Below are 16,272 nucleotides of genomic sequence, written 5' to 3' on the forward strand. Positions count from 1 at the left end.
TTCACTCACCCTTGGGAGGGTAGAGAAGCCTTGGGTGAAGGGCATAAGTTGGGCCTGACATTGTAGGAGAGAAAAGAAAAGAAAAAATTCTACCTCATGATGAGGTTTGTTATTATCATGCAGCATGGGCTCCATCATGGCCATGAATCTTGTCGTTGGGAGGTATAAGGAGGTTGGTGGAGGAAGGAAAGGTGGCTGTTTTTGAAGGCCTTGAGAGGCAATGCATTGGCAATATGATATTTATGTTGTTAGAATCTCTCCTCCTTGAAGAGCCCACCTTCACCCAACATTTTATGATTCCAATGATGAATCATTGTGTAATCCATGGAAGGGTGTTGATTTGTGTTGTGTTGGGTATTCATGCAAAATTTTGTGAGGTATGTGTGTAACCTATTTGGTCCTTGTTTCCCCTGCTCAGTGGGTGGCTTCATAAAAGCCTAGGTTGGGAGGTGAGCCTCCATGGTTCCTATTTTTGTGTGTTATGCGTAAGTTTCATGAAGATGTATGCTATGAAGTGATGGGGTTCCACCCTTGTCTAAAAGGAGAAGACCCATAGGAGTGAAATAGGCTCATTGTTTATGTTTCTCAATGCTTATGATTTTGAAGGACTTTTGTGTTGTCTCATTATGATGTACGGTGATTGTCCCATTGCTACCATGAAAAATATGTAAGGGGGAAAGATTTGGGAATGTTGTACATGTATTTGTGTATCCTTGTTAAGAAGTGATCATTTGAAGTTTTATGAGTTATGGAAGAGTTAGTTCATGATGTATAAGATATTTGTATTAGTGTTTATCATTGTAAATTGTAGAAGGAAGGTTGAAAGAAAAAAAAAATTTGTATGCTCATACCTTTATTGTAATGAAGTTCTCTATGTTAAATTTCATATGTTATGAAGAAAGATTATAGTTAATTCTTCTCTTTGATGTATTATAGATGTGTATTTTTTTTAAGTGACATGTAGATTTATGATTAGGAATATAGTTGTTAAGTACAAAAAAAAAATTATAGAAACATGAAAAGTTGTAGGTTGTGCATACTATAACTTGGTAATCATTTTTGCTTGATAGTTCATATATATGTTTAATCTTCATTCATGTTGAATTTTCTTCTTGAAGATCAAATAAATCTACTAGTAGAAAATACTATTCTACTATACATATATCCACTTACAACTTTTTATGATACAACATTCATACTCAAAATAAGGAGGTTGGTTGAGAGAAGTAGCATTTAATCAATTCAGATTAGATTTACTGTAGACCCACATTTTCCTCTCTAGAAAATGTATGGGAGAAAGAAAAATAATGCCCCTAGAATACAGAATAATATAATAATATGGACATGTACTTAAAACTCCTAGCTGAACTTACAATTTGTAAAGAAGTGACTTAGGCCTAAGCCTAGTATTGCTAATACTAGTTGAACACTCAAGTTCTTGTCAAATTCCTCTCATTGACGGTGACAAATATCCAAAATAGTCTAGAAAAAATGATAATAATATTGATGGAAAATCAAATAAATAAACTAAATAAACTATCCTATTGTTCCCACCTATTGTTATATTCCTATGTTAACCCAATTTAAAATTTGGGCCCCATGTATTGGTTGCTCAAATTCACCAAGGCCTAGGAAAGCTTTTTGAGGGGGGGGGGCTACCTTATGGAGGTGACATGAGGGCCCACTAAAATTTCCACTCATGTCTACTTCCCATCAAAAAAAAGTGCTTGGCAGGCATGTTGCTAGGCAGCCCATATAAAAATAATTGTTATAAAAAAGAACAACCTACACCTAGCGCTAGATAAGACACATCGATGTCTTTGGGATGTGATGGGAGGTACCTCTGACTTCATGTTAGATTTCCCATTTCTTGAGTGCCTCACCACAGTGGGTTGGAAGGGAACGCATAGAGTTTTGGGAACATGTTTTCTAGAGCCTAGGTTGTTAGTATTAACCTTTTTGTTATTAATTCATGTTTAGTACTTAAAATAATTATTATAAATTCTCTTGTAACAAACTTAGTGTTATTGTATTTGCAAATAGATCTTTTGGGTTTTCAAGAAAATAATAACTTAGTAGTGTTTAAATTATTGATTATTAAGTCATGTTGTTGAGGAATATAAGTGCTATATTTTATGTGGTAATAATATTGTTCTTTTGGAGATAATATAAGATTTGAAATTTACATTATCATTAAAGAAAAGAAATTAATATATATATATAATAAATGTAAGCTTGTATTATTATTTTTAATAACAATATTCTAATAAATCAAAACACTAAACCAATTGACAATAATGAAACTTTCGTAGACGAACTAAAAGGCTACCTTGCCAAGTAAGCTGAACATTAGCTTCTGGTGGTGATAAGGCATACATTTAATTACCAATGGTAAGCTCTATGTCATAGGGACACATGTATAAAACAATGACAATAAAGTTAGCAAGTAAACAAATAGAAAACTAAATAATTATATTTAACTAAATCATGAATTAACCTAGAAGTCTTGCACTATAGAGATGTAGTTGAATGCAGTAGATGTAATGCTAATAATAGAAGTAGCTCTAGAGCCAATAATAAAAATAGTAATAAATTAATTTTAAATAATAATAATAATAATAATAATAATAATAAAATTTAGTTGTATTTTTATCTTGCTAGTTTTAGGGCATTACAGTGAACAATCAACTACATCATCAAGAGAATAAACATTCGTAATACCAAAGGAATGATTTTAAAAAGATAAAAAAATCCAAACCATTCTATCTATATGATCAGAACTATGCAAAATAACTAAATAAATTAAACAAGGTGATGGAAGAGTAACAATACCACCTCAAATAGTCTCATGCTAGGAATAAAAAAGGCCAATATCTAGCCAAATCATAGGACAAGGTGAGTTGGGAAGAGACCCAACACTTTTGACTTCTTGGAGGAAAATAAAATCTAGGTTTCCAAGCCTACGCCTAGTGTCATGAAAAAATTATTTTCTAGAGAAGTCTTTCAGCCCCCGCAGATTCCATGATAACAAATTCATCATGAAAAAGCATACATTTCATCCTCATCCCCAAGAGAGGAGAACCTATTGTGAAAAATGCATTGGAAGAGTCAAGAGAGGGATCTTTGATGCAGATAATCATTCACTTCTCCCTATCATTTGAATGGCCACTTTGGCCATCTAGGCTATGAGAATGGTGATAGCTCTATGTGGAGATCTTGAAAGCTGGTTATGGTGCACATACCCAGGTGGATTGAGGTTCTAAAACAATAGATCCTACTATCCCCTGAGACTCTGGGTTTGAATTAGTTGGTGAAGGAAGAGGATCTAAATAAATTAGTGGTCTAATGCTATTAGTATCCTAACCATTATCCTAGGAAGATCCTTCTTTGGAATAAAAGTTACTTTTACCCTTCTTGACAATAGTATTCCATTCATATTTTGTATAATCCTTAGTAGGCTTGTCATCTTTGGTTGGTTGCTTGTTGCACTCAAGAAAGGGACAATCCCCAATCTTGTGCTCTGTAGATTGACAATGGTAGTAGTTATTCAACAGATTAAGGTAAATCACTTTCTAAGTGAAAGTGATATTACCAATTCAAATATCCACAATTTCCTTGAGGTCCAGAGATAGGTTGACCTCCAAAAAATTCCTACACTAAGGACAGGTATTTAAAAACTTATCAATCTCAAGGAAAATCACCTTGCCAATAGTTTGTACAATATGTTGTAAAAATGACCAGCATGGTATTGGGAGACTAGGGAATTCAACCTTAATTGGGACTTTAATCTTTTGGTCATTTGACATAGTAAAGTATCAAGACCAGTGCTCAAACACTAGGAGGAAAGACCATATAGGCCAGGGCCCATGGGTAAAAATATGCCTAGCCTGGCAAGGATTACCAAAGTGGAATAAGAAAAATCCCTTTGTGAGATGCAGAACCTCTTTGAGGTGAACACCCTATGGGGTCCAAGCATAGAAATGTTATAAATAGATAATACAGAGAGGGCGATTGAATTAGTATTCTAAAAAATTTAGCCACAACTTAATATTGTTAATTACTTTATAACTTGCATATGAAAGTAAACCAACAATGTTGAATAGTTAATATAACTATGCACATAGAGAATGAACAACACCATTATTTGTTAACTAGGGAAACCCTTGCCAAGGGAAAACCCCAGTAGGGTTGATACCCACTAGATGATTCACTAAACAATAGGATCTTGTTAAGGATATTGACCTTATTAGGAGTCTATGAAGTACATATATTTTCTTGAGTCCTTGTTAGAGAACTAGGCCTTGTTAGAGGCCTCGACCTTATTAGGAGTTGGTGGATCAAATACAATGTATAAAAGAAGAGCCCACTGCCCTAACATGCAATTATACAATTCAATTCTTCACAAGAATAGATATACGTACAATAATTTTTGTCTATTGTATTATGCACTTTCTTTGATCTTCTCTCAGATGTAGTTTTCATATCATCTCATCAATCACAAATCTCACATCACATATATGTTGTATAGTTCATCATACATCACACACTTATCTTCACAAGATAAGATCTTTACTTATACCTCTCATTTACATAATTTGTTGCCTAGTTGGCCTTAATGATTTCACACACTTGGCATAATATGAAATAACTTATGGAATAATATCCACATAATTTCCTCATCATGACTTAGTAACTATTTTATTCCTCAAGTCATACAATCTAATTATTTGATATTCTTTGTTTTGCTTTGTTAAATACTCATACAGTATTTTAGTCATAACTCATGTCATACTATCCATTCGTACCTACACACTGGTACACATCATCATGACACTATCATAGAGATTTCCTCAACTACACATAAGATAACTATCAATGAATTGTCTATACACATCACATATTCTCTCAGTTTTGTTGCAAATTGTCTAACACTTAGATAATTTTCTATCTCTAAATGCATAAATGAAATGCTAAATATATGTTTCCATAAATGACAATGCCCAATACACCTTTCTGACCATATTTCTAAGAATCTCCCCCTTTGGCATTGACGGAAACATTTGAGAAAATTGGCTATGTCCCAAAATAATTACATACATAGTCAAAAACAAATAAAAGTAACTATACAAAATTGCCTTCAAAACATATCAATTTTATTCAAGTTTTGATGGATCATTACATTCCTTATATCTTCTTTACATTGATACATGAGTACATAAGTGTACTCCCCCTTACATATACAATAGATACAATTTTACTTCTAGACAATACTCCCTCTTTGAAATCAATGGAAAAGGTGTCATAAACAAAAGAAAACTATATTCTCAAAGATTGGGTATCCTATTGTTGATCAACTTGTTAACCTAGAAAAGAAATTTGCATAAACAAGTTTTAGCCTATCTACTTCTTTCTTCTAGTTTTCCTTTGCTGAATTAGAAATACTGATTAGTGCGTATAGTGCATAGGATACCACTTCAACTACACTCAAGTCAGTATATGAAAACTTGTCAAAGGAAGTCTTTTTTGCAAGACATTCTGCCAACTACCTCTACAAAGTACTTAGCTTAGTTGAAAAAATTTCTCTAAGACTAAAGAATCTCTTTGCTATCTTCTCCTTGTCAAATTCCAAGTCTCTAATCACACTATGGATCTTCTCCACTTCTATTGTGTAGTCTTTAATGCTGGTCTCTAGGAGTAGTAACTTCACAGTGGGTGGTTCAAGTTCACTCATCTTACTCATGATTAGACTCTCAAAGTCAGTTAGGTATTTGTATGATAGAGTGCACTCTCTATACAATCTCTTCACTTTAGTAATATGTTTTCTGATTTCCTTGATGCTTCCATCAAGTGCTTTCAAGTTATTTCTCACATTAGTGCATATTGTATTAAACAATGATGCATCATGCTTTGTTTGTGCTTGTGCTAAACAAACATTTGCTAGAGTTTTGAAATCTTCATCAAAGATCTTCACCAACTCCTTGGCCTTTACTTGCAAGTTTGGATTGGCTATAGTTGTAGTAACTATCTTCTATAGTCTGTTGGAAATATTCAAGATATAACAGTTTACTGAGAGGGGAGGGGTGAATCAGTAAACATAAAATCTTAAATCAATTCATATTAACCAGTAAAATATTTAATCACCTAATCTGCAGTATGTAGACATTCATAACACATAAGCACAGAGATTTTGGTGACCCAGAAACCTTCCAAAATAGAAAGTAAAACTGGGGTGGGGATGAAACCCACAAATCTTCTTTACTGCAGTAGGAAGTTAGCCGGTTAAGGCATACAATGATCACTTCTAGTGATCTGCCCTGTTAGGAGCATAAAGGATTGTTATATCCACCTTGTTAAAGGATTTGAAACATACTTCATAAGTATGCACTCTGTTAGGAGATTTGGTACAAAGACTGTTAAGTCTACCCTGTTAAAGGATTTATAAAAACTGATTCACCTGTTAGAATGAAACAGTGGATCTGAATACAACTGATTGCTGATAAGATCCGCTACGCTCTGATTGTCCTTGATATGATAGATAAAACTTTTCTGCTCCAATGCTAACTTTGCTGAAAACCTTCAAAATTCAGCTTACTTGCTTTCGCACACATTCTTCACATATTTCATATATTTTTCATTCTTCTAGAATGATACAATAAATTACATATATATACCATCCTGGTTAAAATTACATGCAATGGTCAGCTGAATAAGTAGACAAAATTTAATTGAGTCGGCCGAATAGCAAAACAAACTCGGTAGAACAAACTTCTTTGTTTATCGACTGAGCTCGGTTAACACTGAGTCCTATGTTAACCGATCGAACTCGGTTAACACTGCATCCGTCTTTACTCGGTTAATATTGAGTTCTTAATTAACCGACCGAACTCGGTTAATGCTGAGTTCTTAGTTAACCGACTGAACTCGGTTAACACTGAGTTCTTCTTTACTTGGTTAATACTGTGAGAAAAGTGTTGTCACTAATGGCAAATAACTTTATGCCAACAATCTCCCCCTTTGGCATTAGTGACAAAAACAATTATGTATCAAAGTTTATGTACAGAAATTGATATACATTTCAAAAAGTTTCCAAAATTGTAGATCTTATTTGTCTCCCCCATACAATATGCACAGTATTTATAGATCAATACATATATCTTTGCACGGATAGCTCTGAAGTTCTGAAGTTCTGTCTCCCCCTTTTTGACAATAATGCCAAATAACATATATTTACACTGAGATTTCAAAATGAGAGAAAAATTTTGAATGTACCTTGAGAATAAGAGCCAAAGTCTTATCCCAATTTTCTTGCAAAATTTTGCTAGAGGAGAGTGCAATTTGAATTTCTGCAGAAAGTTCAATCATATGATCTGCAACTGAGAAATTGTTGTCATGAATCAATATTTTGGAATGAGCAATATGCTTTTGCATTGAAGTCATGACAGGAAGAATCATATTCTGGATATCTATGAGAGTAGACCTGATTCTTGCTTCCTCTCTCAGCAATTCTACCTATTTCTCCGACAAAAATCTTATTTTATGATGATGGGATGAACTTGTACTGAGGTCAGATTGCAACACTTGGGTACTGACCTTCATATCCTCATCAATTTTATTCAACTTTTCTTTTATATCCTTGGTATACTTAGTAACATCACAGAGTTTTCCAAAAAGTGAAGTTACATTATTAAAAGAATTCTCAAAATTATTCAAAATTGTAGACAATTCTACCTGATTTAATGCAATATGCTGAGCAATGTGCTCAAGCACCTTATTGTCAAATTTCTTCTCTGCCTTTTCAATCAACTTTTCTTGGCCGGAGGTATCCTCATTGAATTTGTTTACAGCCTCTTCCAACTGAATCAAAATGTGTTGATTAGAATCTACTTCAACACCTATAGCCTCTGTTATAATATTTTTAGCACTCTCAATGATGCTATATTCCAGATCTCTTTCATGCCGTAGCTGTTTCTGCCTAGCCTTCTGCTCTAATAGCTGACTAAGCATTCTCATTTCATCAACTGATGCTGTATCAAGATCTATTTTAGGAAGGATAATGTCCTTATCCAAATCAATTTCCTCATCCAGTGTCTTGCTGGAAAACATGTATCTTTTTGCTTTACCAGCAAAGACTTCATCTTGACCCTTGTGAACTGAGACTATAGTTGATGAGGCAGGGCTGGATGATAAGACTGGAATAGGACTATGTAAAGGAAGACTAAGAGATGTGCAAATGGTATCAAAAATTGATGTTGCTGTACAGGATGGAGTGGAAGAGCTAATAGTTGCAAAAATTTGATTAAGAGAAGTCAAAATTGTAGTATCTGTAGGTACACTTATTATACATTCTGCAGTAGAGGTTGATGTGCATGATGAACTTACTGTAGAGACTGATGGAGACTCGGTTAATGAAGGTGGCTGCAGCTTGGTTAATGAAGTGATTGACACTTGCATAGATGGTATACGGAGCTGAGAGGACTTACCAGTAGAAGCTATTTCCATAGTTGATGTAATTGTTTTGGATGGAGAGTGTGGAAGAGATGCAATGACTTCAGCTGTAATTTGTACTGGATCTTCTTCCACCATTGCTTGTTCTTTCTCCTCCATTTCTTTTTCAGCTTCTTCTTCCTCTAATTCTTTCTTAGCCTCTTCTTCCACTTCTAACATGATTGAATGAAGATCCTCTAGAATATCTTCAATATCATTATCATCTTCATCATCATCACTGTTGTCAGTGTCCTTGATTTCAACAGTATCATCACTGGATTTGTGTAGATGATAGATGTTTTTCCACATGTTTTTTGCATCATTTACCACATGCTCAATGTCTTTGACAAGTATCAAACAGGTGTGGAATCTAATCATCATATTGCCTTCATGATCTTTCAGTGATGCTTTCACTTCAGCATTAGTGAAACTCGGCAGGAGATTCATTAGTGTCTGCTCATAGATGTCTTTTCCAGTCTTGGTTGCAGCTTCCCATCTGATTTGCAACCTCTCCAATATTTCTTTGGAGATCTGGGAGGCTATCTGGTCCGATGAGTATTTCCATTTACCCATCTTGTTCAGTACCAGTTCCTCAATCTGCATCTTTTCTTGTTCTATTCTGGTTTCAAACTTCAATGCTTTGAAGTTTGTGAAGCTAGCACCTACTTCTAATTGCTTCAATCTATCCTCAAATGTGAGTGGAGGCTTAACAAGTACATGTTCTTTCTTTCCTTGTCTTGTTCTCCTGGAGAAGACTGCAGAGGCTTGCCTTTTAGGTTTGGTGATGATCACCTTGCCTTTCTTTTGTTGAGGCTCCTTTTCCTTGTCTAACTCGGTTTCCTCTTCTTCTTCTTCATCTTCTCCTTTGCCTTCTGTTATCATAAGAGAGCCAACTTCCATCTTCAGTTGGGTTATCTTTCTCTTTCCTTTGTTAATGGCCTGAGGAATTTTAATTTGGAGCTCAATTTTGGCCTTAGCTTGATCATATGTTCCAAAAATTGGTTGCCTTGGGTCTACTGGTTCATTTACCAGTGCTTCTATGATATCCCTGGCTTCATCAATTTTTACCTCATAGGGAAGAGGTTTCACCCATGCTACTCAAGGCCTGGCTGCCTGAATGTATACCTTGTTGCAATCTACCATGAAGCATATGTCTTTCTTGTATTCTTCAACCAGTTTGGGTGGAATTTGGAACCTATGATTCATCTTTTCCTTAAATTCTTCAAAATAGTTATCCAAAATAATATCAAAATTTTCATCTAGTTCTGCAATGAACTCGTTTATCTGATAAAGAATTGGTATATCTTTTCTCCATACTACTGATCCCTTTGATGGAAAAGATTTCTAAATATAGAAGAATAAACAAATCAAAAGCGAACCGAATTTGCAGAGATTGTTCTTGGAGGTTCTAATGCTTTCCATATTCTTATTGAATTGGGATAAAAGTAATTCTGATAAATCAAATTCTAAATTCTTCTTCACTATTTTGTACGCCAGATCCACAGCTTCACAGGGTACACTATTTGGACGGCTTGAACTATAGATTTTGTGAGCAATGACGTGAGTGCCAAATCTCAATTTGACGTCAGCTACAGTATTCAGCTTAAGTCCCCTACCATCCCATTCTGCTTGGGTCAGTTTCTGCAATTCCTCCCGACCTAGGGTTTTGGTAGTCTTGGCTTTGCTCAGCATGGGGAGTCTAGTAATATTGTTAATCATTTTCTTTGTGATGAGCACTGGTTGCTCTAACCACAATTGGCCATTGTGAACTCGACTAAGTACATACCTAACCCATTTAACTTGAAATTTCCTTGGCAAGTGCAAAATGTGGGTTAACCCTTTTTTTTCAAGATGCTTATGTTCGGGTTTTAGATTTCCATCTATGCTCATTTTACCTAGGGCATTATCAATTTCTAGGTTTCCAAGTTCTTGAATAGAGCATTTAAAATGAGATCTTATATCATTGACAAGAAGTACCTTTGAAGGAATTTGAGATTGAGCACCATTAGGGTCCAGTGATTCTGCAATAGCTGGTGCTAATTTGAAGTTCGGCTCCTTCCATTCCTCTCCTCTAACCAGCATTTCTGAGCCTTTCTTAGTCTTAGAGCTTCCACTTCCGGATGCCATTGTTATTGATAGGTGTAGAGAAATTCTGAATTGATTCTTTCGCTCTTTTGAAAAATTCGCTCAGAAATGTCTTAAGCTCGCTCTGAAATTGCAGAAAATACCTTAGCTCTTTGTTTGCAGTAAAAATTTAGATCAAATTTTGCCCCTTTTGATAACAAATTTGCCATAAATGTTTTGGTACGATGGCAGAAGAAATGATAGGTTGTCATCCACTAGCTTGGTAGATATTATTAACTCAGTGATTGAAAGAAAATATTGAAGTACCAACCTTACTCGGTTGGGTCACGAACCGACCTTGCTCAGTTGGGTCACGAACCGACCTTGCTCAGTTGACACAACATGGTCAATGAAACTTAGTTGTGACCGATCGAACTTGGCAAAGTCTCTTACCGACTCAACTCGGTGACTGCTATTTGGTTAATGAAGCTTTGTTACATCCAACCAAACTTGGTAAAGTATTGAACCGTCCTGGAGTCAGAGTGTATCTACAATACTAATTTGATCCATCTTCTTCCTTTGGAGCTGCATAGGATAAATCTTGGAAGATGCAGTTCCAATGTTTCTTATATGAATACTAATTGGAAATGGTAGAGTCACCCACCTCTTGAGTGACACTCCTATCTGACTTATCTTGTTCGGTAGATTTTGGAATCCATTGCTGCTTCATTTGCTTTCGGATGTTATTTGCTTTGATTTTCTTTTCATCTTCAATTTTTTTGATATTCATGCAATTTTTGGCTATATGACCGAGTTCTGTACATGTATAGCACCTTACAGTTGTGTCCTTTTTCCTTAGGTGATGTCTGGCACAATTCATGCCAGTATGTCCATATTCTCCACAATAGTGACATCTGCACCAGGTGTTGTAGTCCCATCCGAATATGGTTTTGACAAGTTGTTCAGCTGGATTAAATGATTTGGATTTGCACTGGAATGCTTTGTGACCATGCTTTTTGCATTTGTAACAATTGCCTTCAAATTTTGGTTTTTGTTTACACTCATTTGCCTTGTGACCATGCTTTTTGCATTTGTGACAATTGCCTTCAAATTTTGGTTTTTCTTTACACTCATTTGCCTTGTGACCATGCTGATTGTAGTTGAAGCACTTACCATTGAATTTTGCTTTCCTATTGCTCCAGCATTTGTTTGATGTATGACCTATCTTGCCACAATGATTACAAGTGGATCTTTTATTCCTTTGTTCACCTTGCTTGGAGGATTCACCAGTTTCCTTGTATCCAAGACCAGCTTTGCTTGTTTGTCTTTGAAGATTCTGCTCATTCAATTGATTTACGTCTACCTGAGATTTCATCATCCTTTCATTGACTTGCCTTTCAGAGATTAGGTCATTTTCCAAGCTTTCATTGATTTGTCTTTCTGATCTCAAGTCATTCTGTAGACTTTCATTGATTTTCTTTTCAGTGTTCAAATCATTCCTTATTCTTTCATTTTGTGCTCTGAGAATCCTGATTTCTTCATTTGCATTGGTGAGTTGGTCTATGAGGTCTTCATACTGATGAGTTTGATTGCGGATTTCATGACTTCTATCTTCCAGTTCTTCTTATGCTTTGTTTCTTTGATCCAAAGCTTCACATAGCCTGATTGACTGTATTTCTTGTTCTCTCTTAAGCTTTCTTACCTCTTCTTGCAAAGATCCATTCTTTTCTAGAAGTTCTTTGATTGCTTGGTCAGCTTCTTCTGAATTGCTTGATGGTAACAGGTCTTCAATCTTCACTTCAACATACTGATGATCATTCATTTGTTTTGCAAGATCCTTTCTTCTTTTTAGGGATTGAGAAAGATGTTCCTTTGCTTCTTTAAGTTGAACCATGGCCATTTCAAGATCTAACTTTTTATTTTCTATAACTTTCTCCAATCTGAATATCTCCATTGACTTTGATCTTTGCTCAAGCTGTCAAGCTTTGTCCTGAGAACCAAGTTAGCTCTGATACCAATTGTTGGAAATATTCAAGAGATAACAGTTTACTGAGAGGGGAGGGGTGAATCAGTAAACATAAAATCTTAAATCAATTCATATTAACCAGTAAAATATTTAATCACCTAATCTGCAGTATGTAGACATTCATAACACATAAGCACAGAGATTTTGGTGACCCAGAAACCTTCCAAAATAGAAAGTAAAACTGGGGTGGGGATGAAACCCACAAATCTTCTTTACTGCAGTAGGAAGTTAGCCGGTTAAGGCATACAATGATCACTTCTGGTGATCTAGCCTGTTAGGAGCATAAAGGATTGTTATATCCACCTTGTTAAAGGATTTGAAACATACTTCATAAGTATGCACTCTGTTAGGAGATTTGGTACAAAGACTGTTAAGTCTACCCTGTTAAAGGATTTATAAAAACTGATTCACCTATTAGAATGAAACAGTGGATCTGAATACAACTGATTGCTGATAAGATCCGCTACGCTCTGATTGTCCTTGATATGACAGATAAAACTTTTCTGCTCCAATGCTGACTTTGCTGAAAACCTTCAAAATTCAGCTTACTTGCTTTCGCACACATTCTTCACATACTTCATATATTTTTCATTCTTCTAGAATGATACAATACATTACATATATATACCATCCTGGTTAAAATTACATGCAATGGTCGGCTGAATAAGTAGACAAAATTTAACTGAGTCGGCCGAATAGCAAAACAAACTTGGTAGAACAAACTTCTTTGTTTACTGACTGAGCTCGGTTAACACTGAATCCTATGTTAACCGACCGAACTCGGTTAACACTGCATCCGTCTTTACTCGGTTAATATTGAGTTCTTAATTAACCGACCGAACTCAGTTAATGCTGAGTTCTTAGTTAATCGACTGAACTCGGTTAACACTGAGTTCTTCTTTACTCAGTTAATACTGTGAGAAAAGTGTTGTCACTAATGGCAAATAACTTTATGCCAAGATAGTCTTTCCAAGACTTCAGTCAATGTCTTGTCTAAAGACTTTACATATTTTTTATTTTCAAACAACTTGCTCAATGAGCTCATTAAACCTTTATGATCATCATCATCATCATCTATTGGTGTTGATATTGTTGTTGTTGTTGCTATGATTGGAGTTATTTTAGGAATAGGTGTAACTAATTTTAGTTCTAGTTTCCTCTTCTCTCCCTTAGATTTCTTCTTCTCTTCTTCCAATCTTTCTACTTCTTTCATACCATCTTCTTCATTTTTCTTCCTTTCCTCTTCTTCTTTCTTCTTCTTGGCTTCTTCTTGTTTTTGTTTCTTCTCCTCCTCTTTCTTTTTCTTATCCTCTTCTTCTCACCTCTTTTCCTCTACTAACATCTATATTTCTTTCTTCTTCTCTTCTTCATCTTTATCAAAGCTAGAGTAAGTTTTTATATTGCTAATATTGCCAATAATTTTTTCTCCATAGCCTACAAAAGGACTCTCCTTTTTATCTATAGTTATGTGTGTATTGTCCACTTGCTTAGATTTAGTACCCATAACTATATGTAGTGGTAAGGTGCCTATTTTTTCTCTTTTGCTTCTCCCTCATCATTGGATGTTGTGTGTTCTTCCACATATACTAGGATATTAAGCTTTGACTATGCACTCACCTTAGGTATTGAAGTAATGAATTGAAAATTTCATCTTCTATCTCATTCCTACCTCCCATCAAAATAATTCATCTTCTTTTGTTCCTCAACAAGGGCTTAATACCATTCAAAATTATCTTTGATTCCTCCTTAGAGTCAACCTCACATAGTTTATTTATCATAGTGATCATCAAATTCAGATCTTTTTCTAATACTCTCTTCTTCCTATTAATTATCCTATTATATAGGTTTGTAGGTATCATATTCTAAATGTTCTCAACTTCTTATTCCTCAAAACCATATTCCTTACAATGGCATTTTCTAACTACCCTCTATCCATATTACTATATAGATTATAATACTTATTTAACTGTACAAAATTGTCATCATCAATTATTTTCATATTTATGTTCTCTACCTTTGTTTTCCATTCCTTATTTCTAGTTGTTGTTTTCCCTTCATGCACATCTTGCACAACTAATATATGTGCAACTTCATCCTTTAAACTATTAGATTCATTGACTTGCATTTATTTCCTTCTCTTGTTTGGTCCACTAGTGATTTATTTGACTACTAGATATGGTGCAATAGGGATCTACACACATGGTTGGGTAACTTTCACACCTTCTAAAGGTCCTACTACATCAATTGGAGTTATTGCTAACACTTCAGATTGTTTGCTTTCTCTCATTTCCATCACAATACCTTTGATCTCATTAAATTCCTCTCCAGTCATTCCTTATTCCTTTAGGATGGAATTTATCACCTTTTCCACTTTCTTTTTTCTTTCCTTTTTTTAAAGTTCTAAATGAACTATTCTCATTTTCTCCTCATAGGTTCCTCATCTAAGGAATTCTGTGTCCTTCTCAGATTCGAGTATGATCTTCCCATACCCTTCTATGTGCTTAGCACTCATCTCATATCCCATAGGTTCAATGAACTTAAACCTGGGTACCATAGCTTTCATAGAGGTTTTATCTATCTCCACCATGAAGCATATCTCATCCTTATATTTTTCTACCATAGAAAGAGGTATTCTATACCTCTATTTCATCCCTGACTAGAAACTTCTCATCATTCTTGCAATGTCATCATCCTTGACATTCTCCATCTTTGATTTATAACATTAAGTCACCATTTTCATTGCACACTCATTGCTATCCCAATTTTTTACTCTGAGAAACTTCCTTGTAACATAGAAAAATAAATGATTCAATAGGGACTCAAATCTAAAAAATGCATTCTTTGTTTTCTTTGGTTTGGTAATGTTGTCAAAAAATTGCAGTCTGATAATCTCATATGGATTAAATTTTCTAACCTGTACTACCATCACATCAGCTACATGCAAAAATCTAGCTTGTGTAGAGTAAACCCTTGATCCATGGTTGAACTTGTACACTAATATCTTTCTTAATAGATTTACTCTTTTTTCTTGAATAGAGTCTACCTTCATGTTCCTTCCATAAAACCTAGTATTCAGGTTCTTCGTAACCATATTTCTTAAATTCTTCTCATTGATAGGGTTACATCCCTCATTACTTAATTTTGTGACGTTATGAACTAGGTCATTGTCAATAGTTATTTGTGCATCGCCTAGCCATAAAAAATCATCATGTACCATATTTAAAATAATTCAAGTCCAAGCATGATAATCGAACTCTATATAAAATGTATAATTCACTAGATTCAACTTTCTTAGGTGTTCATATGGATATGTCAAAGATAGATCACTATTACACATGGTTCCAAAATCTTTGTAAATATCTTCATCTCCTATGCTTTCAATCTTACAGTGAATATAACTTATGATATCCTCAACATGATACACATTCTTTGGAACTTACAAAAATGCACCCAAAAAGTCATCCAAAAATGATACAAATGGATGTATCTTGGATACATACCATGGTCTATCACTCACATCATAGACAGTATGACTAGCCATTGCAATTCTACAATATTCACTAAAAAACTTAGCTTTAGCTCTATAAAATACCTAAAAAATCTTTTTTAGGGCTTCTACAACTTTGTGCTACTTCAATTCCTTATCAAAATTCTCTTCAATGCACTCAAGATACTTTGCATGAACAAATGGTACACAC

The sequence above is a fragment of the Cupressus sempervirens genome, chromosome 5 (assembly GCF_028749045.1).
Source record: "Cupressus sempervirens isolate cs-2001-9-10 chromosome 5, ASM2874904v1, whole genome shotgun sequence".
Lineage (NCBI taxonomy): Eukaryota > Viridiplantae > Streptophyta > Pinopsida > Cupressales > Cupressaceae > Cupressus > Cupressus sempervirens.